Genomic DNA, 25869 nt, shown 5'->3' with positions numbered 1-25869 from the left:
CCTCTAGAAGGCCCAAGCTTAAGATAGAACCCGGTAATTTTAGTTAATTTTTGTTCCATAAGAAAAAAGGAGTGAAATTATGAAATAGGACTTATGTGAAAATGTTTGAAAATGCTATAGGCTAAATTGAAGTGGCCAAATAAATAGAAGTGCAAAATAGGAGGATTTGCATGACAAACCTCCCATTTTACAAGAAGTGGCTAGCCATCATGTTGTTGTAGAAAATATGAGCACTTGATATCCATAATTTATGGTACAAATTGATACAAATTGATAATGAGTTAGGTAAATGTTCCTTGACAATGGATTAGGTAAATATTCCATGATAATGGGTTAGGTAAATGTTCCATGATAATGGTTTAGGTAAATGTTCCATGATGGGAATTTCATGTCTTTTGTATTAAAGAATTAAATGGATGAAATATGAAATTTTATTAAAAGAAAAAGGGGTGAAAAGAACAAAGTTTTGTCCATCTTTGTTCATCATAGCCTAAAGTTAGAGAAGAGAAAGGAGAGGAGAAAGCTCTTAAATGTTTGGTCACTTGGGGAAGAAAATTGAAGGTAAGTTCATGGTAGTTTGCTTCTATCTTGATATTCATGAGTTCTTCTTGATTCTACCTTAACTCTTGAAGCATATTTTGGTTTTTAGTTGTGTTGTGAGCATTTAGTCATGAATTAAAATGAAGGAAATGGTTGTTGTTTCATGTTCTTTTGATGAAAAAAAAGGAAGATAGGTGAAGTTGAGCCAAACAAATGAGCATGCATGTGCCTTAGATGTTAAAGAGAAAAATCAGCCAATATGTTGTGCTTTAAAATGATGAAATGGAGATTATTCTTAAGTAAAATCATAGATATGTGATGACTGATTGGTGATATACATGTTTAAATAACATGCATGCAAGGTATGTGTGAAAGAGTGATTTGGTAATAAATCTGCTTGGGACAGCAGCAGTAACGTGACTTTGGAAAATCACCATAAATTGTGGAAGATGAATTAGAAGCTGAATAAATTATGTAATTAAAGCTTATTGAGTCTAGTTTCTAATGAAATAAACAAAAACATATTTTGAATTCTGTACAATGAGAAATTTGATTCGTAATGAAGGGTGGTCAGATTAGTCAAACAGTGAAACATGCGAAACTTTGAGAAAAATCTGGTATTGATTGGCCAAACCAAAAATTCTGAAAATTTTATGGATATAAGATATATGAGTCTATTTTCAGGGAAAAGTAACGGCACTTGATTTGGAGTTTTTTAGCTCCAGTTATAAATGATTTAGTGACTGTTGCTCAGGAAGACAGCTTGCAGTGAAATTATGATTATGTGGTAAACATTGACAAAATTTTTTTAATGAGTTGCTTATTGATTTCTTATAAGCTTACTATGATCTGTAGGTGTGGTTGGCCGAATATTGTAAGGGGTTAATACGTAGTTTGTATTTGAATAGTTAGATTAACGTGTTAGTAATTCAATTGTAGGCGGTTCGTGTGTGGATCTCGTCAGCATATCGTTGCAAACAGGTGTGTAACTAACACCCTCTTTCTTAGTCTAGATTGGCAAAAGCCGAAATGCCGAAATGCCAAAAACCGGTATTTTGTAGATTTGCGAGTGTGCGAATGCTCGTGAGGTAAATCGATTAATGTTTTTGGTAAGACGCAATGTTTGGATTTCAAAGTGCATGATTTCTGTGCCCTCGATATTTTTGGGCTTAATGAGCCAAAATTAGAATGATGGGCCAACGGGCCCAATTCGGTAAGAACCCTCGGTACGTGATTCTGTTAGACGTGAAAAGTAGGAATATGCATGAAAAACCCTAAAATAGATAAATTACTGAAATACCTTTAAAAGTAGAAAATTTACAGTTTTACCCCTAAGAGATAAATTACCGAAATACCCTTAGGGTTAAATTAACTTAAATGCATGTTTGACTGTTGTTGTTTACTGCATGCCATGTTGTTATTATCTGATGCATGGGACTGGGATATTGACGGAGGAAGTACTGAAAGTGACTTGTCCACGTCTTGGAGGCTTTGCTTCAATTCTATCGTTAATCGAGCGAAGAATGCTTTAAGAATCTGGAGTGTTGGGTGGGTGGGTTGAGCTATCCCACATGGAGTGTATGGTTGGTACGGGTGGAGTGTAGTGGTTGGTGGGTTGAGTAGTCTCCCCAAATGGGCTTGTATATGTTATTGATGTTGCATGTATTTTGAAATGGGCCTATGGGCCATCTCATTATCTGAATAAGGGCTAAGGCCCGGTTTATTGTAATCTGAAAAGGGCTCGCCCAGACCACTGCATACTGAATGGGCTTAGGCCCAATAGGCTTGAGCTGACTTGGGCTTTGAATGGGTTTTCCTTACACACTGAGTTTCCCCAAACTCACCTATTTTATTTTCATCCACGCAGGAAATCCCCAACCATAGTGGGCTTGGAGCTGTGAGGGAATTCGGAGTGGCCACCCGATCTGAAAGTTTGATTTTCTTTTGGTGAACTGGACATCCTTTTATTTACGTTTGAAGTTTTGGATTTTTAAATGTAATAAGGCCGCTTAATTATTTTTGATGGTTTTAATATGTATTACTAAGATAGGTATTACTTATTTTAACTGTTGAAATTGGATAGCTTTAGGGCGCGTTTTCAAAACAACAGTTGATTTCAAAATAACACGACAACAAGCAAAGCTTCCGCAATTAAAGTATTTTCCAAAATTAATCACTTTTCCTAAAAATGACTTAATTGAACCGGTTTCCTAGAAATATCCATGACGTTAAGGTGTGAAAATGGCGGTATGCATGTCTAGGATTGGATCCGAAGGGAGCTTGGTACTTAAGCAGTCCGATGGACTCACCACCTCTTTTCCGGTTTCCTACCTGGTGCACAGCTTCCATTCACTTTAACCCTTAATGAATTAATCTTTTGAACATCAAGTACGATTTTCTGGACTTAGAATGGAAATTTTTTTTTAACGTTTTTGATGTGGCATGCCAGATCCGGCCATAACTTCTGGACCGGGTTTGGGGTGCTACAAAGTTCCATTTGGCACCATTTAGAAAATAACAAACTTAATTCCATATAACTTAATGTACTATCCATTTAGTCACTTTACAAAACCTCGGCCGAATATAGTAATGCATATTTCAATGTCCACTTTTAACTTACTAAATCTCTTTACAAGCATATGTTCTTACATAGAACTAATTCCAAACATTATCCAAAATTTTCATATCACATTAAGAACAATACAACTATGTATTTGCAATATAACAAACTTCATATTCAAGACCAATTCAACAAATACATATTCAACTATGCACATACCATTATATATAAATCAACCCATCACTTCATATACTTATATGTAAATATATATATAAATACCAAATCGTGATTAATTTACCAACATAATTCTTATCCATTTGTTTAATTAATGAAAGAATTTTAATAAGCTAACACATTCATTATATATAAATATCATGTCTTAAACATATATCTCTTACGTGACAATAATTATTAATAAACTAACATAATTTGAAAACACACAACAAAGCATCCAAATTTACTATTCAAATGGTCAAAATCCAAATACAATTGCCGAATATAAACAAGTTAAATTCATATGTTTTAAAATACATATAGGAAATAAACTTTTTTCCAAATCACAAGACCATATTAAGTCATTTTATATTCGGCTATTCAATGAAAGTACACTATGAGTCAAATTTTATACCTATCATTATAAAACCAAAGTTTTAGCCATATATGCACAAATTCCCATTTCTCAATAAAACCAAATACAAGAAATATTTGAATCAATAAACTCATGAGTAAAATATCAAACATAACCATACTTATATATACCAAAACCAAATCAACCAAAACCACAACCAAACATAATCATCAAGCGAAAGCATAAATTCCAAGATTAACAAAATGGACAAGCCATATTCGAAAAGTAGTATAGCCTATTCATGCCATAGGTTTCTAATTCAACTTTTAAAAGTACCGAAAGCAGTCGATAGTGTGATAGACTTCGCTGACGATCCCCAAGCCTGCAACTAGTCTCAAAATCTATAAATAGAAGTAAAAATACACACACAATAAGCAGTCTTAGCTTAGTAAGTCATAAGCAAACATTAATTCAATAACAATAATAATTTAATAATACATAACCAAACCATACTTGTAAATTCAGATATCCACATATAACTAAACATGAATTAAGTTTTGTCCAAACATGCATTCATTCTTTGTCCAAAATCATCTTTCATACTCATAACAATAAAAATTTCACTTGATCGAATACATACTATCATAATACATTTATACAATTCACATTTCCTTAGCATAATTTCACATTCAATTACCATATAAACAAATGCACATATAAAATTTGGCATAAGTATGAAATTCACATTTCCATATCATACATATATATATATATCATTAAACTGAATATGACCAATCATATACTTCAACTTATGGTTTCATTCACTTCATTCATAGCTCAATTCTTAATTCAAATATTATTTGGCATTGATAATTTATTAAGGCATAACCAAGCCATACTTATGAAATTTAATTACCAAACATTTATCTATACATAAATTATAACATTTCCAAACACACATCACTTCATTAACATGTTTAATATCACATAGACCTTATTTTGCTGAATATATATATACTTCCCTATAAACACGCTCTAAGGTTCACATTTCAAATACCTACTAATCGAATGCACATAAATCCTTTAATATCAATATTAATTTCACATTTCAATTTATTCTTCATGTAACATTAGGCCGAATATAAGCTCAAAAATCAAACATTAATATCACATACTTGTACATTAATCCACATATAGATTTTCATGTACACAATCACTACCATTAATGTCATATATAACTTGTATCACATATCAAATAATCAACTTACCTTATATCTGAAAAGGTAATAAATTGTCACATACCTGTTCATTTTAACTTGTTTCCACATTCATTCGTAACTTATCCTTGCCTGTTGAACCATTCGGAATTAAAAAGGATACTCGGGTTATAACACATATTGTACAATGCCAACATCCCAGACGTGGTTTTACATGTAATCACATGTCGATGCCACTGTCCCAGACAGGGTCTTACACGAATCACAATTACGATGGCAATGTTCCAGACATGGTCTTACTCGAAATCACATACCGATGCCAACATCCTAGACTTGGTCTTACACGAGAACACATATTGGAAATCCTATGTCATGACATATGTATCCTAGCTATTCCTAAGGTTCGTACGGGGCTTCTTGGACGTCAAATCTTGGTCGAATCGAATCGTAAACATAGTTCCCAAGTGTACACATATTTCGCTATCATTTATACATTCTCCAATATATCAATTCAGCACATGTAACTTATTTTCATTAAAAAAAAACTATGTTTATTTGCTTATAAACTTACCTCGGACAATGGTAATCGGAACGGGACGATTAATTGACGATTTTAGTTTTTCCTTTGATCCAAATCCGATTTCTTTGGTTCTTGATCTAAATGTATTCAAAATAAACTAATTCAATATAATTTCATTCAATTTAGTCCAAAAACATATAAATTGGAAAATTACCATTTTACCCCTGACATTTGCACTTTTTACAATTTAGTCTATATTGCACAAAACACAAAATACACAAAATTTCAGCATAACCATGTTGAGCCGAATTTTACCAACTCTAAAAAAAATCCATATATTTCATTTATTTCACATTTTAGTCCCTCAAATTATTATTTTTGTAATTTAGTCCTAATTACTCAAAATCATCAAAAACTCCATATAAAACATGTTAATCTAAAACCTATCTTTCATATTTCATCATCAAACAACAAAAATCACAAGCTCTCATCAATGGCATAACTCAAAATATTCATCAAAATAAAAAATTCAAGCATGGGTTTTGTAGTACTCGAAGCAACGATATCAAAAACATAGAAATTATCAAAAACCGAGCTAGTTACATACCTTGATTAAGCTTCCAAAGTGCCGAATACCTAAAGCTTTCTTTTCTTTCTTTCTTTTGTTACTTTCGGTCAAAAGTATGAACACATTCACATGGCTTTTAATTATGTTATAATATATTGTATATATTATTTACTATTTTACATATTTAACCTTTAAAGTTTAATTAGAAAACCATATATAACATATCTAAAACCATCCACACATATAATAAATGGCCTTATTACATCATTATTACTTCATATTGTAAAGACAATATCAATTAGGCATCATTCACATTTAATCATTAAATTTTCATTTTACGCGATTAAGTCCTTTTAATTAAATCAGCACTCAAATGATAAAATTAAAGTACGAAAATTTCACACATATAAATTCACACATAATAAACACTGAAAATAATTTTTAAATATTTTTCTGACTCGAATTTGTGGTCCCGAAACCATCATTCTGTAGGGTCTAAATCGGGCTGTTACAACCACCAAGTCTACCTTTCCAAAAGTGAAGCAGCTATAGACGAGATTCTAATACTGCTCGAAATAGGTGATTATCTACTTTGACATCGAGTAATAAGGCAAATCATAATATTCATGGTAGAATAACTGTTTGATTTCATCATCCCATTGGTCCCATATTTTTTTCAACTCTTGAAGATTATTCTGAGTTACACTGATGCGGGTGAAATCCCATAATTCTAACATGTACCCCTCTGTCAGGTTGTCACCCTTCTCTTGTTATGTTCTCTCAGACCAAATTCAAAGGCTGCATTATCTTCCACTTTATCAAGAAATCATTTTTTTCATAGCAAACTCTCTATTTAACAACTGAACATGAATCAACACCTTTTTCTATGATGAAAATGCAATGTAAACAAAGTTAAAACAAAACGAAACAAGTCAGTGCATTTCGTACAAAGCTAGAATACACAGCAAGATATAATAAACAGAACATCTATTCGGGGGACCACTAAAGGTTTGCTATGGTTCTACCTAGGGTAGGTTCTTTAGGAATAGCTTCCCACTCCCACTTAAAGGTAAAATGGAATGATTATGCCATGCAATATATGTGAAAATATACTAAGAGAAACTCGAACCAATAAAGCAGACATACTAAATCATTATGGAACCCGAGATAACAAAGACATTACTTGCCATTAAAAATAAGACATGAAGGATAAAATTCAAGGAAAAGGTTGTCAATTTAAACCAAATTATCAATTTTCGACAACAAGGCCAAAAAGTAATCAACTCGCAGCTTGACTCTCTTATTTGCCCCCAGCTGAGTTGCCAAGCTGTCGAAACCATTTTGAAAATCGACTTTTATTTTAAAAAAACAAAAATGGAGTTTCCACCAATCCTTTTTTATTTAGGTGTGATTGGATTACCTCAAAACTTGGTCATTCTAATAAAACGTTAGGTTTACTAAAATGGTGGTCTTACAAATACAAAAAATGGGTTCGGGAGTCGATTACGTATGAGGAAGGATTAGCACCCTCATAATGCCCAAAATTGGTATCTAGTTGATTACTTGATGTTTTGATGTCAAAAGTTAAAAATTCAAAGAGAAATTAAAATACGATCCCTCTTTGCATGATGTTCTTTTTAATTAAAATCACTTAACTAAATTAAATTTTACGAAAAGGCCTTATTTCGAGTTAGTCAATAAGAAAAGATATACCCCGTAAGTTAGGGCACGATGCTTTGAACCCTCTAAAACAAGAATAACCACCATTTGATCCTTACTTAAATCTTGTTTTTACTTTTCAAGTAGGATATTCAATTACTTCAGTTTTAGAAAGAGACCATACTCCGTAAGTTAGGTGCATGACTCCTCAAATTCCTAAAATAATGAACATTACCTCTATTTTAATTATTTCCTACATGTTGTTTAAAATAAATATATTTTTAATACAATGTGCAATTAATTTATTTAAACATTGTATGATTATAAGAAAACGTAATAGAATGCTTAGAAAAATGGAATTGCTATATAAGTACAAATAAAAAATATTATAGATAAATAATAAGAAATAAGATAGTAGCGATGGCAATAATAGTGCTATATTAATAATATAGCTATAATAATGATGATAATAACATTGATCAATAATAATATGAATGACAGTAATAATCATAATACCATATTTAATAATAAAATAAACATAATAACTCAAAAATAAAAATAAAATAAAAGATACATAATTAAAAATATTTACATGAAAGTGCTGGAAATAATAAAAGAAATAATAAAATGACGATAATAAAAATAAGATAAAATAATAATGATAATAATAAGTATGCAAAGGACTAAATTGAAACCTTAATGAAATTCAAAGTATAGATTTAAAAAAACAAAGGACAGTAGACAAGGGACTGAATCAGGATAAAATAAAAAGTTTAGGGACGTGATGTGTTATTTTCCCAAACCCAACATGCATCATTCCCTTGGCAAGTCAATGCTAGGTCAAGGGATTGAATAATAAGAAAATAAAATAAAAGGGATAAAAATAAACAAAATAAAAACAATATAGGGCGAAATTGCAAGAAAGCCAAAAAGCTAAAGGACTAAAATAGAAATTAGACCCTTTTTCAAGAAAACATGCGGATTCTGATGGTACTCGGGTTGGGTCCTTGGATTGCGTCAAAATGACACCATTTTGGGTACCCAGTTCTAAAAATGGTCAATGGTCAATGGTCAATGGACCAAAATGAAAATAAAATAAAATTAGATGGTAAAATTAAAAAAGAAAAGAAAAAAATTGAATCAGAACTATATCAAGACACGCTCAAAAGTGGGAGGACCCGGGCAACAATTATCCCCCTTTAAAAAATACGCGGATCTAAAAGGGGTTAGGTCGGGTTGGCAAATCATGCCCAAAACGATGTCGTTTTGGGGTTTTTGAAACCAAGCCAAAATGACATCGTACCAGTGCCCTATTCAAGTTAAAATTTTCTAAAAAAAATTCATTTCACCCCTTGTTTTAAAAAAAAAAACTTCTTTTCTCCCTTTTTTTTTCTCTCAGACATCCTTATGTTCGGCCATGGAGTCGTCGTCGCCCCGCCATGGCCACCGATCATCGAAGATGAAGACTGTCGCCTCTGGTGGCTGGAGATCGCAAAAAGGGGAACCATTTTTATCCTCATCTTCGTGGGAATCCGGATCTGGGATCCAAATCCCTAGAGCCCGGTCGGAGTTCAACGACAAAAATGGAAACTTTTGGTTCCTGGTCATCTTTCGGTGTGGCCTTCGATGAATCCCTAAGGATTCGACGACCTTTCAGACCAGAGGCGACACCGATAGCTGAGGCAACGAAAAAAATGAATTAATTAAAATTTTTTAATGTATGCGTGACTCAAAAAATAATAAAGAAAAAGAACTACCTTCTGCTTAAAACTATTGTAGTTTTCTATTTTATTTTTTTATTTTCTGTAAAAAAAACACATCTCAATCTTACGGCTTTATAGCCGATTACATATATATTTTCTTTTCTTTTTTGTTGTTTCTGCTATTTTTGTCATCTTTCTTGTTTTCTTTTTTCTTTGCAAGCGTTTGTGGCAAGGTCAACGGCACTGGGGGCTGTGCCTTGCCATTTTGGTGCAATGGTGGCAGAGGGTGCGTTAGGCCTCGGGCGGTGAGCATGCCGACGTGGTGGGGCGCGGTGCGAAATGGGACTTAGAGTTTTAGTGTTTTTTGAAAAAAATTGAGATTGTGGGCTTGGGCTTGTGTAACCTGGGGTTTGGGTTTGGATTTTGTAAATGGATTTTGTTATTGGGCTTGTAACTTGGACTGCTAACAGACTTTTATTTATTTTATTTTGGATTTTATTTTATTTATTTGTGTTTATTTATTTGTGTTGGGCCAGGCAAAATTGGGCTATTACAAGTTGGTTATCTCAATAGTTCATAGTTTGAAGAATCAAAATTGAGAAAATTGATTCAAGAAACTATTATGTTGTCTATCAAGTTTAATTGCGGAGATACCTTATGTTGAATACTAGAGCGGATGACTCTTAGAAAGAGAGATATATAAGTGTGATTGTCTGGGTTAATAATACATCAAATAGGATCCAAATTGAATCTGTCCTAGATTCATTTATAGATTTATTCACTAGTGACGTTCATGGTGTGACTTACCTTAGTACTGAGTGACTATGTGTATGTAACTCGTATATTAAATGCTTGAATTCAATTGGTAATAGAGCCGAAAGCTAATATATTGGGTATATGTCTTATGTATAGCATTACTTAGTGAAATTCATGCCCCAATAAAAGGTAAAAGGTATCCTCTCACTGACATTGTATGGTTGATGAAAAAGAAATGTAAGCATGAGTCATTTGTCTAAGATGAATGATTCTATTTCTACATGTTAGTAATAGACTTTTTCATGGAAGAAGTTGCAATGTTCACTGTGAAATAAAATAGAATAATATTGAGTGAATGAATTTAACCCTAAAAGATAAAAGATACCATATGAAGGTAATACACTAATGAGAAGGTCATCGGACAAACAAAATTATAAGTTGCTTTTGTAATGATATATAAGAAGGGAGAGTTTAGTCATGGTATTTTTAATGGATTGACTTCATGATTAAATAATGATGCAATTAATATATGAAGATTCGGAACTTAATTACAAATTAATTGAGCTATAATTATATGTGCCCAATTAGTCAATCTGCTACCTCAACACAATCCTTTCTAGATTGCATTTAGAACTAATACGTTGAATGACTTAAAAACAATGAAAAGAGAATAGATTTCATGTACTACTATCCGCAATAAATGTATTTTCTCGCAAAGGACAAGAGATGACTTAGGGAGTAATTCAACTTCTTTGAATTATTATTTGATTGATTGTAATTAAATAATTAAGTTCAAAGTGGAAATTAAATTAAGTAATCATTACAATTTTACAAAACAATGTAATTAAATTTATTTACTTATGAATTCTAGTACGGTAAAATTGTCATGATTTTAACAGAATTTGTAGCACCCCAAACCCGGCCCAGAAGTTATAGCCGGATCCGGCATGGCACATCAAAAACGTTAAAAAAAATTTTCCATTCTAAGTCCAGAAAATCGTACTTGATGTTCAAAAGATTGATTCATTAAGGGTTAAAGTGAATAGAAGCTGTGCACCAGGTAGGAAACCGAAAAAGAGGTGGTGAGTCCATCGGACTGCTTAAGTACCAAGCTCCCTTCAGATCCAATCCTAGACATGCATACCACCATTGCCACACCTTAACGTCATGGATATTTCTAGGAAACCGATTTGATTAAGTCATTTTTAGGAAAAGTGATTAATTTTGGAAAATACTTTCATTGCGGAAGCTTTGCTTATTGTCGTGTTATTTTGAAATCAATTGTTGTTTTTGAAAACGCCCTAAAGCTATCCAATTTCAACAGTTAAATATAAATATTACCTATCTTAATAAAACATATAAAACCATCAAAATAAATAAGCGGCCTTATTACATTTAAAAGCCCAAAACCTCAAACGTAATTAAAAGGATGTCCAGTTCACGTAAGAAAATCAAACTTTCGAGCGGGTGGCCACTCCAATTCCCTCACGACTCCAAGCCCACTATGGTTGGGGATTTCTGCGTGGATGAAAATAAAAGGGTAAGTTTGGGGAAACTCAGTGTAAATTAACCCAACCATAGCCTATATCACTCAAACCACGAAATAGAATAAGTTGGCCTTAGCCTGAGCAATTCTGAATAAAGCCCATAGGCCCATAATGAACGAACAAATATTACATGTTTATGCGAAACCCAACCATATCCAACCGTATACACCCCCGTACCAACCTTACACCGTGTGGGGAGACAACTCGACCCACCCAACCGCTACACACCACAGAATTTGCAGCATGGCTGCCAGAACAGATAGTGTGACAGAGTCACCAGATATAGATAATCGTGGCAGAGCCACCAGAACAGATATATGTGGCAGAGCCACCAGATCAGATATTTGTGGTATAGCCACCAGAACACTTCCTCCATAATATAACCCATGTCCCCATGCAACAGATATATAATCATGGCATACATCATACAAAATCAGATCGTCATGCTTTTCAGTCAAAATTAACCCTAGGGGTATAACGGTAATTTTGCACCTAGGGGTATAATAGTAATTTTCCATACATAGGGGTATTATAGTAATTTAGCTACTTTTAGGGTTTTCATGCATATCCTAACTATTTACGTACTATCAGAACACTTACCACAAGATACTTATTTAATTGGGCTGTTGGCCTATGAACCCGATCTTTAGCCCATTAAGCCCAAATTATCAAAATGTACGAAATCGCGCGTCATCGCAGTTTATTACTTTAGATTACCAAATATACAAACCCAACTGTCTTACGAGCATTCAGACACTCGCAAATTCCCAAAATACCGACTTTTTGGCATTTCGCTTTTCGCTTTTGCCAATCTAGTCTACGAGAGGGTGTCGATTACACACACTTTTGCGACGATATCTCGATTTAGATCCACACACGAACCGCCTACAATTGGATTACTAACACGTTAATCTAACTATTCAAATACAAACTACGATTAACCCCTTACAATATTCGCCAACCACACCTACAGATCATAGTAAGCTTATAAGAAATCAATAAGCAACTCATTAACAAATTTTTGTCAATGTTTACCACATAATCATAATTTCACTGCAAGCTGTCTTCCTGAGTAACAGTCACTAAATTATTTATAACTGGAGCTACGAAACTCCAAACCAAGTTCCGTTAATTTTCCCTGAAAATAGACTCATATATCTTTTATCCATAAAATTTTTGGAATTTTTGGTATGGCAAATCAATACCAGATTTTTCTTAAAGTTTCCCATGTTTCACTGTTTGACTAATCTGACTACTCTTCATTACGAATCAAATTTCTCATTGTACAGAATTCAAAATATGGTATTGTTTATTTCATTAGAAACTAGACTCAATAAGCTTTAATTACATAATTTATTCAGCTTCTAATTCATCTCCCACAATTTATGGTGATTTTCCAAAGTCACGTTACTACTGCTGTCCCAAGCAGATTTATTACCAAATCACTCTTTCACACATACCTTGCATGCATGTTATTTAAACATGTATATCACCAATCAATCATCACATATCTATGATTTTACTTAAGTATAATCTCCATTTCATCATTTTAAAGCATAACATGTTAGCCGATTTTTCCCCTTAGCATCTAAGGCACATGCATGCTCATTTGTTTGGCTCAACTTCACCTATCTTCCATTTTTCATCAAAAGAACATGAAACAACAACCATTTCCTTCATTTTAATTCATGACTAAATGCTCACAACACAACTAAAAATTAAAATATACTTCAAGAATTAAGGTAGAATTAAGAAGAACTCATGAACCTCAAAATAGAAGCAAGGTACCAAGAACTTACCTTCAATTTTCCTCCTCCTAATGACCGAATACTCAAGAGCTTTCTCCTCTCCTTTCTCTTCTCTAACTTTCAGCTATGATGAACAAAGATGGACAAAACTTTGTTCTTTTCACCCTTTTCTTTTAATAAAACTTCATATTTCATCCATTTAATTCTTTAATACAAAAGACATGAAATTCTTATCATGAAACATTTACCTAACCCATTATCATGAAACATTTACCTAACCCATTATCATGGAACATTTACCTAACCTATTATCATTGAACATTTACCTAACCTATTATCAATTTGTATCAATTTGTACCATAAATTATGGATATCAAGTGTACATTTTGTCTACAACAACATGATGGCTGGCCACTTCATGTAAAATGGGAGGTTTGTCATGCAAATCCTCCTATTTTGCACTCCTATTTATTTGGCCACTTCAATTTAGCCTATAGCATTTTCAAACATTTTCACATAGGTCCTATTTCATAATTTCACTCCCTTTTTCTTATGGAACAAAAATTAACTAAAATTGTCGGGTTCTATCTTAAGTTTGGGCTTTCTAGAGGCCCACTAACATAATTAAACCTATGCCAACATTCACAGGATTCCCGAAAATTGGGGCGTTACAACTCTACCCTCCTTAAAGAAATTTCGTCCTCGAAATTTACCTGATCCAAAAAGATGAGGGTATTGCTGTTGCATCGTCTCTTCTGGCTCCCAAACTCAGAAGTTTCCCTTCCTTAACTTGTTGAAAACGAGCGACCAAAGACTCATCGTTCAACTGTTTTCCTTAATCGATCCACCCAAAGTTGGCCTCACTTGCAACTCACCAACAGACTTCTATCATCATACAGACTCAGACGAGCAAACATTGCTCTCGGATCGACATCTGACTCTAGACTTAGAGCATCGGCTACCACATTAGCCTTGCCTGGGTGATACTCGATCGAACAGTCATAATCCTTAAGCAACTCAAACCATCTCCTTTGCCTAAGGTTCAGCTCCTTCTGAGTTAACAAATACTTAAGACCCTTGTGGTCTGTGTATATAATACACTTCTTCCCGCATAAGTAATGTCTCCAAATCTTAAGTGCAAATATCACTGCGCCAACTCCAAATCATGAGTAAGATAGTTCCTTCGTGAGGTTTAAGTCGTCGTGATGCATATGCAACCACCTTACCCTCTTGCATCAAGACACATCCTAACCCCACATGTGACGATCGCAGCACACAGTGAAGCCCTTCCTGCTCTCGTTGAATCAACACCGGTGCTTCATCGAGAACTTTCTTCAACTTCTCAAAAGCTTCCTCACGCTTCTCAAGACATACAAACGGTACTCCTTTCCTTATGAGTTTTGTCGAGGTGCTGCCATCACGTAAAAACCTTCCACAAACCTTCTATAGTATCCTCGCCATCCTAGGAAACTCCGTATTTCGACACCCACCTAGGCGGCTTCCACTCCAAAATCGCCTCAATTTTCAGAGGGTCCACCTTAATCCCTTCGGCAGAGACCACATGTCCTAAGAAGGTTACCTCCCTCAACCAAAATTCACACTTGTTGAACTTCGCAAGAGTTCCTTCTCCTTAACACTCGCAAAGACTATACGGAGATACTCATCATGTTTCGTTTCATTTTCGAATATACCAGATATCGTCAATAAAGATGACTACGAACCGATCCAAAATGGTTGGAACATACGATTCATCAGATCCATAAATGCTGCAGGAGCGTTCGTTAGTCCAAATGGCATAACCGAAACTCGTAATGACCATACCGAGTCCTGAATATCGTCTTTTGGATGTCTGCCTCCTTGACCCTTAACTAATGATATCCAGATCGAAGGTTGATCTTGGAAAATACGAAGCTCCTCTAAGTCGGTCGAATAGATCGTCAATCCTTGGCGGTGGATACTTATTCTTAATCGTCGGTTTGTTCAATGGCGATAATCAATGCACATCCGCATCGCACCATCCTTCTTTTTCACGAATAGCACCGGTGCTCCCCATGGAGACACGCTTGGCCTAATAAAGCCCCTATCTAACAACTCTTGAATTTGAGCATTTAACTCTACTAACTCCTTCGGTGCCATCCTATACGGTGCGATAAACACAGGCACCATTCCAGGCAACAAGTCTATTCCAAACTCAACTTCGATTCGAGGCAATCACGAAGCTCCTCCTAAAAACATCTTGGAACTCCTTTACGGTCCTAACCTTATACACTGTCAGTCCCTCCTCTTCCGACTGACTTACAAATACCAAATAGACCTTACAACCTTTCCGAATCCACTTTTCGGCCTTTAATGCTGACACCACATTGGACAAATAATCCCTTCGCTCACCTATTACCATAACCTCCTCATCCTTTGTGGTCCTTAACACCATTCGTTTAGCAGTACAATCCAGGGTCGCCTTATGCTTAACAAGCTAGTCCATTCCCAAAATGAGATCAAACTCTCCGAACGGTAACTCCATCAGATCTCCAGGGAAAATCCTACCTTGAGTTTCTAAGGGTACATCCCTATACAGTTTGTCTACCCTAACCGAGTGACCCAAGGGACTTAGTACAGATACCCCACTCACAATCTCCTCAGAGCAGTCCAAGTCATCCATAATCCATTCTGTGGCCTCCAACCAATATTCCGCCACATTCGGGGCTATACCAGACACGCCCTTAAAGATTTCCGTTTCGTTAGTCCCAAAGTCATTCAGAAATTGATCCCTGAATTTCGTTGCCCGAACTTGCTCCGGCAACCCTTCTAGAACATGAAGCATTGCCTATGACAAGGCATCATCCTCGGCGGCCCTATCATACGGCCCATTCTCATCCGTCGGTGGTGGTCGTGCTACTCCAGTGGGTATGTGTTCAGAAGACGAAGATCCACTCGAGCACTTCCTCGGCTCCGTCTACGGACTCTTATACTCATATCGTATTATCTTGATTACGAATTTTTATGCATCAATTAATATTTCTGTGTTTATTACAGATGTTTTATGAATCGATGAGTTCGAGTTTGTTTTCGCAGAATCAAGTCTAGCTACGCTTTCAATCTCTTATCGATTTTCCTATGGTTTCGAGATCATCCTATCTAGAGTGTCCTAGTAGGGTTTCAGTACAGACAGATAATTCAGGAAAATATTCAGAAAAATTCAGAATACTTACAGACTTGAGCCGGAGATTCGGAATGCCACCTTCTAAAGATCTAAATTTTGAAAATCAAGTTTTTCGCATTCTTTATAAAATTTTCGCTTTCAAAAATCTTTGTTTTTGTAAACCCATTCCACAGCCGAGTTGTTGTAACTAGTCTGTGATACCACTAAATGTAGCACCCCAAACCCGGCCCAGAAGTTATAGCCGGATCCGGCATGGCACATCAAAAACGTTAAAAAAAATTTTCCATTCTAAGTCTAGAAAATCGTACTTGATGTTCAAAAGATTAATTCATTAAGGGTTAAAGTGAATAGAAGCTGTGCACCAGGTAGGAAACCGGAAAAGAGGTGGTGAGTCCATCGGATCGCTAAGTACCAAGCTCCTTCGATCCAATCCTAGACATGCATACCACCATTGCCACACCTTAACGTCATGGATATTTCTAGGAAACCGATTTGATTAAGTCATTTTAGGAAAAGTGATTAATTTTGGAAAATACTTTCATTATGGAAGCTTTGCTTGTTGTCGTGTTATTTTGAAATCAATTGTTGTTTTTGAAAACGCGCCTAAAGCTATCCAATTTCAACAGTTAAATATAAATATTACCTATCTTAATAAAACATATAAAAACCATCAAAAATAAATAAGCGACATAAAATTTAAATATCAAATGTAGCGACATAAAATTTTGCTTTCGTTGCTAGTTGAGGCGATTATTTGAAAATTTAAAAATGGAAATTCAGTTTTAAAAAGAGAAGGAGTCGCCACCGAACATTTGTCTAGGTGTGATCGGACACCTAATAAACATTCTTTTTTAGAAAAGAAAAATTATTCTTGAACAAAATGAAGGCCGAATTTGGGTCTACGCGAAAATCCAGAGAAAATAAGGTTTGGGAGCCGGTTACGCACGAGGAATGTATTAGCACCCTCGCGACGCTCAAAATTGGTATCTTGTTAAACACGCATTGTCATAATTCTCAAAATACAAGTTTAATTTAATACTTAGTTGCAATCCGATTAAAATACGAGAATTTAAAATTTTTGGTTTTTTAGGAGGACTTCTCGTTTTTAACACGGATTCACCCAACATAGCGATGAAATCAGTGACTTGGTGTTGAAATCGGTACATTGCCTTATTTATTAAAATTAATTAAAAGCATAAAAAATAATATTATTCGCAACAGGAATTTGTAAATAATGCACACGATGATACAATTAATGAAAAAATATTAAAATATAATATTAGAATAAAAATAAAATAATATTAATATATACACTAATAATAATGAAATAATAATAATAATAATGACAAAGCAAGTCAAAGTAGAAAATAATAAAATATTATCAATAGTAACAATCATAGATTAATAAAATGATGACATGTTAACAAGGACAATAATAATAATTAATAATGCTAAATTAATTAATAATAAAACAATAAATAAATAAACACAAAAGGAAGACATATAATATAATAATATTAAAATAAAGTAATTAAAATAATACTATATGTATAAATATATGTATATATACATGTATAATAGAAACATACACTAATAATAATAATAATATGATGATAATAGTAATAATATTGAAATCAAAAGCATATATAATATAATAAAAATATCAAAATAAAGTAATAAAAATAATACTATATTATGTATACATATACATACATATATAATAAAAATAATATGCACTAATAATAATAATAATAATAATAATAATAATAATAATAATAATAATAATAATAATAATAATAATAATAATAATAATAATAATAATAATAATAATAATAATAATAATGAAATACAAAAAGTAAATATAACATAATAATAATGTTAAAATAAAGTAATTAAAATAATACTATATATACATATATATATATATATATATATAAACATACACTACTATATAATAATAATAATAATAATAATAATAATAATAATAATAATAATAATAATAATAATAATAATAATAATATAGAAATTATAATTAATAGTAATAATAAACAACATAAAATAATAATAAAAATAAGTAATTTGAAAATAAAACAGTAAAATAACACAAAAAAGACTAAATCGAACTTAAAACGAAATTTTGGGGCAAACTCAAAGTGAAAAAAGAAAGGGAGGACCAAATTGTAACGCACGCACAACGTCGAGGGACGAAAAAAGAAAATATCCCCGTCTCTCTAAGCGCAGCGTTTGCGCAGGACTAAAATGCAACAAAAACAATTCTCACGTAAATTAAAAATAACAAAAAATTGAATTACAAAATGGCAAAAAAGCGGAAGGGCTAAACGCGCAAATAGCCCTTCCGTCGAAAAAACACGCGGATCCTTAGTGGAGCGGGTCGGATCAGGTCGGGTTAACCCAAAACGACGTCGTTTTGGCATTAAGAAAGCTGGCCAAAACGGCGTCGTTTTGAGGAACTATTTAAATCCGATTTTTTTAAAAAATTTCATTCTTCCTCTGTTTTAAATTTTTTTTTCTCTTCTCTTATTTTCCTCTGCAGAGGCCCCCCCATGCCGGTGAAAGCTCCGGCCATGGATCCAACGAATCACTGCCGTCCGCCATGTTGGCCACCGTACATGGTGGCCAGAAATCGCCAAAGGTATATATATATATATATATATATATATATATATTTGTAGTTTTAGTATATATATGTATTTGGGTAAGAAAATAAAGGATTAAATTGGTTCAAAAGGAAATAAAATAAAATAAAAAAAATAAATAAACAAAAACGAAAATAAATAAACCTTTTATCAGAAACTTTTGAACTCTCTTTTGGTGTTGTTTGCTACGATTCTGTGTTGGTGTTGGGGTTTTTAGATCTTTTGATTTTTTTGCTTCGTTTCTTTATGTTTGCAAGTCTTTTTTTTTTTATTTCCCAAAAAAAAGTCCCTTTTACATGGTTTTTTGTTCGTTTTATATAGCCTTATACAACTTGTTCTTTCATTGATGTCTTCTCTGTGTTTGCAGGTACAAGTTGGACAATGACAAAGGCGGTGGCGTGCTACAGGCTTGGCCAATGGAGTTAGTGGTGGCAGAGGCTAGGAGCGGCGGCTAGAAAGTGGGATTAGGGTTTAGTTGAGAAAAAGTTTAGGTTGTGGGCTAGGTTTTTTTTTTAATTTTGGGTTTGGGTCTTGTTTTGGGTTAGTGGGCTTAATTTAGGTGGGTTAGGTTTAGGCTAAAATGGGTCTAGCAAAATTGGTGTGTACAGCTGCCCTTCTTTTCTCATTGTCGTGTAACGAGAACGGAGCAAAGACCTTTAAGAAAGACCAATTTGGCCCGGCCGCGTCGAGCTTTGACTTCCTTGGTGCTCCTCCTCTTCTTGTAGCCTCGTTCTAGTCCACTGCGTCTTGTTGCTTCGATCCACTTCATGCAACTTTAGAGGTAAGATTTGCTATCTTTAGTTTGCCCCACTGCAGCTTTAGAGAGATAAGACTAATGACTTCAACCTGCTCCACTGCCACTTTAGGGAGATAAGGTTTGTTTTGATCTGCTCTACTGCAACTTCAGAGAGATAATATCTGTGATTTATAGCTTCAATCTGTTCCACTGCAACTTTAGGGAAATAAGATTTGCTATCTTCAATCTCTTCCGCTGCAATTTCAGAGAGATAAGACTTGTGACTTCAATCTACTCTGCTGAAACTTCAAAGAGATTTGCTGTGGCTTCGAGCCACTCCAATGCCATTTTAGGGAGAAAGGATTTATAGCTTCGATCTAATCTGCTGCTTCACTGCAACTTCAAGGAGGCAAATTATGCATATTCGATTAGCTCTAATCCTTATTCTTTATTGAAAAACAAACATCGAAAATAGCTCGGCATACAAACTGACGTTCAACTCATCTATCGGTTATGAGTTAATTTTTGAAAAAATTAAAAAATTGAAAATACCTCAGTGTGTGACCTGAAGTTCAACTCACCTCTCGTAATATGAGTAGATAGAAACTAAAAATAACTCAGCGTATGACCTGAGGCTCAACTCAACTTTCACAATATGAGTTGATTTTTTTGAAAAACAAAAATTGAAAATACCTCAGCTTGTGTCCCGAGGCTCAACTCACCTCTCGCAATATGAGTTGATTTTTTGAAAAATAGGAACTAAAGATACCTCAGCGTGTGACCCAAGGCTCAACTCACCTCTCATAATATGAGTTGATTTTTTTGAAAAACAGAAATTGAAAATAGAAATTGAAAATATCTCGGCATGTGTCCCGAGGCTCAACTCACCTCTCGCAACATAAGTTGATTTTTTTGAAAAACAGAAATAAAAATATCAGGATACCAAAACATATCATCTGGTGGAACTTCAGGTGTCTTTTTCCTTGATCTAGTATAAATATCATCAAAACCTCTCGCTCTGCTGGAGTACCTGTAAATGTCATGCATGATGTTATCATGATATGCACATGCTTATCTTAAATGCCTGTATGCCTACATGATTATGCTATGTGCCTTGGACTTGCTTGTCATATATCTCTTTTCGTCATGATTCTCGTGATGATATGCATTCATTGCTTCGATTCTTGACTTTCTCTTCAAGCTCTGTACCCTTTCTCCAGCTTTACGAGCAATCTGTATTTCTCAGATACCACTCTTTTGCCCCCTGTTAAACTTTGTCCTTGCTTTGAGGCCTCGTACTTATCGAATTCTCCTCTGGGTAATGCTCAACCTTTCTTTTGTTTAGAGTATGTCATTCTACTATTTATTATTCAAATAAACCATACAATGAGATGCATGAAAATGGTCAAATAGGTACAAAAGAGATACTTCTCATTTATTTATTTCAAAGATAACAAATAAAAAGTTAACCAAGGATAGTAAAAAAAGTGTCACAAAGAAAAGGGGATTGCATTCAGTAAATACAAATGCTCTAGATATTCAACGCATGATCTCTTCCACGTTACTTAATCAAGAATCTTTTCGAGCATGGCTTCTTACGTAGAAGATTTCGAGCTTTCAGAGATGCTTCAAATACTATAGCCTTGCCATTTGACCCACCGTTCAAATCGCCTTGCTCCTTAAGCCTAGGTTTGTTTCATTAGGATGCCCTCTCAGGTTTTCATCCTAATCCTTTTTGTTCATCAAGACGCCCTTTTTGGGTTTTCACCTTGATCTTTTTTTTTAGGCATAATATTTCTTTATAGCATCTGAGTTCACTAGGTTAGGTAACTCTTTCCCATCCATCTAAGTGAGAATCAAAGCTCTACCTGAGAAAGCCTTCTTTACGACATACGGTCCTTCCCAATTTGGTGCCCATTTTCCTCGGAATTCTTTTTGTATTGGGAGAATCTTTCTTAGCACGAGTTCTCCTTCGTGGAATTCTATTGGTCGTAATTTCTTGTCATGGCTCTTCTGGTACATCTGTCCATGACAGATTGCCTTCAAACATTTTTCTTCGATAAGATTTAACTGGTCATATCGAGCTCGAACCCACTCTGCTTCCTTTAGTTTCGACTCCATTAAGACTTGTAGAGAGGGGATCTCAACTTCGATGGGTAGCAAAGCTTCTATTCTATAGACCAGAGAGAAAGGAGTTGCTCCCGTGGATGTCCGCACAGATGTGCGATATGCATACAAAGCGAACAGTAGCTTCTTACTCCAGTCTTTATATCTTTCGGTCATTTTCCTAATAATCTTCTTAATATTCTTGTTGGCCGCTTCAACTGCTCCATTCATTTTCGGGCGATAGGGTGATGAGTTATGATACTTTATTTGAATTGTTCACACACTTCCTTCATCATAATTCAAGGTGTTATCTGAAATGATTCTTTCAGGCAAACCATATCGACAAATGATTTCCTTTTTTAAGAACCTGCAAACTGCAATCTTCGTCACATTAGCAAATAAAACGGCTTCTATCCATTTCGTGAAGTAATCTATCACAACAAAAATGAATCAGTGTCTATTAGAAGCTTTTGGGGAAATTGGCCCTATAACATCCATGTCTCACATAGAAAAAGGCCACAGAGAAATCATGACATGATGGGGCGAAGGGGCTACATGAATTTTATCACCATAACTTTGACATTTGTGGCATTTTCGTGCAAAACTAATGCAATCACTTTCCATTGTCAGCCAGTAATAACCGAGTCTCATAATCTTCCTGGCCATAGTGAAACCATTGGCATGTGTCCCACAAATTCTTTCATGGATATCTTCAAGTATTTTTCTGGCTTCAACAGCATTTACGCATCTCAAGAGCACTTGGTCTTTTTCTCTTTTGTACAGAATGTCCCCATCAAGAACAAATCCTACTGCCATTCTTCTGATTGTTCTTTTATCGTTCTCATTTGCTTGTTCAGGATACTTTTGATTCTTGACATATTCTAAGATATCATGGAACCATGGCCGTCCATCTGGCTCTTTTTCAATGCTGAAACAATATGCAGGGACTTCATATATGCTCATTTGAAGAGGCATTATTTTTGTTTCTTTGTTCGCTTTGAACATTAAAGCCAAAGTGGCCAAGGCATCAACCAATTGGTTTTCTTCTCGTGGGAAGTAATTAAAAGTTATTTCTTTAAATTCTTTAATCAGTACTACCACTAGATCACTGTATTTAACTAATTTCAAATCTCTCACTTCCCAATATCCATAGATTTGGTATATCACCAACAATGAGTCCCCGTACACCTCTAAGATTTCGACGTTTCGTTCAATAGCTGCACGAAGTCCCATGATACAGGCCTCATATTCCGCTATGTTATTGGTACAGAAGAAATTCAGCCTGGCAGTGAACGGATAATGATTCCCTTTAGGTGATACTAAGACTGCTTCAATACCAAGCTCCAATATATTCAATGCACCATCAAAGCTCATCTTCCATGACTTCTCTTTGGATGACTCATATTCTTTTTCCGTAATGCACATCAAGTCTTCATCTGGGAAATCAAATCTCAATGGCTCGTATTCCTCCGTTGTTCGAGTTGCTAAGAAATCAGCTATTGCACTCTCTTTTATCGACTTTTGGCTCACATAGACGATGTCGTATTCTGATAATAGGATTTGTCATCATGCCATTCTTCCTAAGAGTGCAGGTGATTCCATCATGTACTTTATGGGGTCCAGCTTTGAAATTAACCATGTCGTATGACACAACATATATTGCCTGAGCCTCCAAACTACCCAAACCAATGCACAATAGAATTTTTCAATTGACGAGTACTTTGCCTCATACTCTGTGAACTTTTTGCTGAGATAGTAAATCGTCTTTTCTCTTTTCCCTGACTTATCGTGTTGCCCCAGTATGCAACCCATTGAATTTTCGAACACAGTCAGATACAATATTAACGGTCTTCCTGGGGTTGGCGATACTAGCACCTACGGACTAGACAAATACTGTTTTATCTTGTCAAAAGTCACTTGGCACTCCTCGTTCCATTCTTCCGGATTATGTTTTTGAATGATTCAAAAAATTAGGTCACACTGGTTGGTAAGTTGAGCAATGAATCGAGCAATGTAGTTTAACCTCCCTAAAAATCCTCTTACTTTTTTTTGCGTGCGCGGAGGTGGTAGTTCTTGTATGGCTTTTATCTTATCTGGATCAACTTCAATGCCTCTCTTGCTGACGATGAAGCCTAGCAATTTTCCTGAGGTAGCCCCAAACGTACATTTGGCTGGATTAAGCTTCAGCTGGAACTTTCTCAGTCTTTCGAACAACTTCCTAAGGTTCCCAACATACTCTCTTTCCCCCTTGGATTTAACGATCATATCATTGATATAGACTTCTATTTCTTTGTGCATCTTGTCATGAAACAACATCACCATGGCCCTCTGATATGTTGCTCCAGCGTTCTTTAATCCGAACGGCATCACCTTATAACAGAATGTTCCCCACATCGTTACGAAAGTAGTTTCTTCTATATCCTCAGGAGCCATCTTTATTTGATTATAACCCGAGAATCCATCCATGAACGAAAACAATGAATGTTTGGCTGTGTTATCCACCAATGTATCGATGTGTGGCAAAGGAAAATTATCTTTAGGACTTGCTCGATTCAGATCGCGATAATCCACACACATTCGTACCTTGCCATCTTTCTTCGGTACTGGGACTATGTTAGCTACCCATTATGCTTGGAGACTTGTAGGAAGCCATCTTTCTTCTTTTATTTTTAACAGCATTTTAGGTCTCATTCGTCTTAACTTCTATTGAATGGGTTTGCATTCTGGTTTCAGTGGGAGTCTATGGACCACTACATCCTCATCCAATCCTGGCATGTCCTGAGACGACCATGCAAATACATCTTTGTACTCATGAAGCAAAGCGATCAAATCATGTCTGGTGTTATCTGAAATGGAGGTCCCAATCTTCACTTCTTCCCTCTTTTCTTCATTTTCCAAATTTATTATCTAAACAGATTCTTGATGAGGTAGAATCTGTTTATCTTCTTGTTCTACCATTCTTAGTAAGTCAGGAGACGAGACATAGTCTTCAACATTTTTCTCAGCTTCGAACTCTCCTAAACAAATAGCTTTCTCGAGATCGATTTCAAGATTTGTAACGGGTTTGTTCATATCATTGATATCTAAGCACCTGAAAGTTGAATGGAAAAGAAAACTATAGAGGAGTATCAAAGTATTGGGACCAACAAGCATAATATTATGGCATGATGTGAGATATATGCAATGACAGATTGTGAGAAGAAGGAAAAATTATGAAGTTAATGAAGATGAAAAGACCATGACAAAATGCATCTTCATTAATGTTCATTTAAATGATAAAGAGAAAATCATAAGCTCTTACAAAAGAATCCCTACTATTACTTAGGGACACACAAAAAGGAGAGTGTTAACATTGAGCATTACTCTGGAGAAGACTTAGAAACTACAAGGAGATCCACAGCAGTCCAATTTTTCAAGATGAATCCAGGAGGACAAGGGCGTATCATTGAAACATCTTTAATTGCATCATTTCTTTTGTTAATGACATTTATACTAACATTCTGAAGACCCCTTTCAATTAATAACAGCGTACTTCATGGATTATCTTGCCCGGGGTATATCATTCCCGTAGATGTAAATGTTTTTGACAAAGAAAGGTATGTTATGGGCTCCCATTCTAATTCTCGACCTAAGATTCTTGCAATCCGCCTTTCTCGATCTTTTTGCAACTGTTTTCTTCTTTGTCGCATATCCGGTTCAAACCTTAAACCGTATCGAGCCTTGTGGGACACTGGTTTTAGAGCTTTAACTATCCCTTGCTAATATCTTTCCAAACCTTTTCTCACTCGGGCTTCCTTTCCCACAGTCAACTTAATTCCCATCTT

General features: G+C 34.8%; 1 long non-coding RNA gene across 1 annotated transcript; it reads left to right on the top strand.

The window, feature by feature from the left end:
• The first annotated feature begins 403 nt into the window (after positions 1–403).
• On the top strand, positions 404–2647 carry LOC128280496 (uncharacterized). The gene is made up of 3 exons (XR_008270585.1): positions 404–561; positions 1480–1521; positions 2408–2647. It is a non-coding gene; the product is annotated as an uncharacterized LOC128280496 (long non-coding RNA).
• Positions 2648–25869: the final 23222 nt, after the last annotated feature.

Source organism: Gossypium arboreum, chromosome 9, assembly GCF_025698485.1.
Source record: "Gossypium arboreum isolate Shixiya-1 chromosome 9, ASM2569848v2, whole genome shotgun sequence".
Lineage (NCBI taxonomy): Eukaryota > Viridiplantae > Streptophyta > Magnoliopsida > Malvales > Malvaceae > Gossypium > Gossypium arboreum.
Note: the sequence above shows the minus strand (reverse complement) of the source record. Positions and strands in the feature narration are given on the sequence as shown.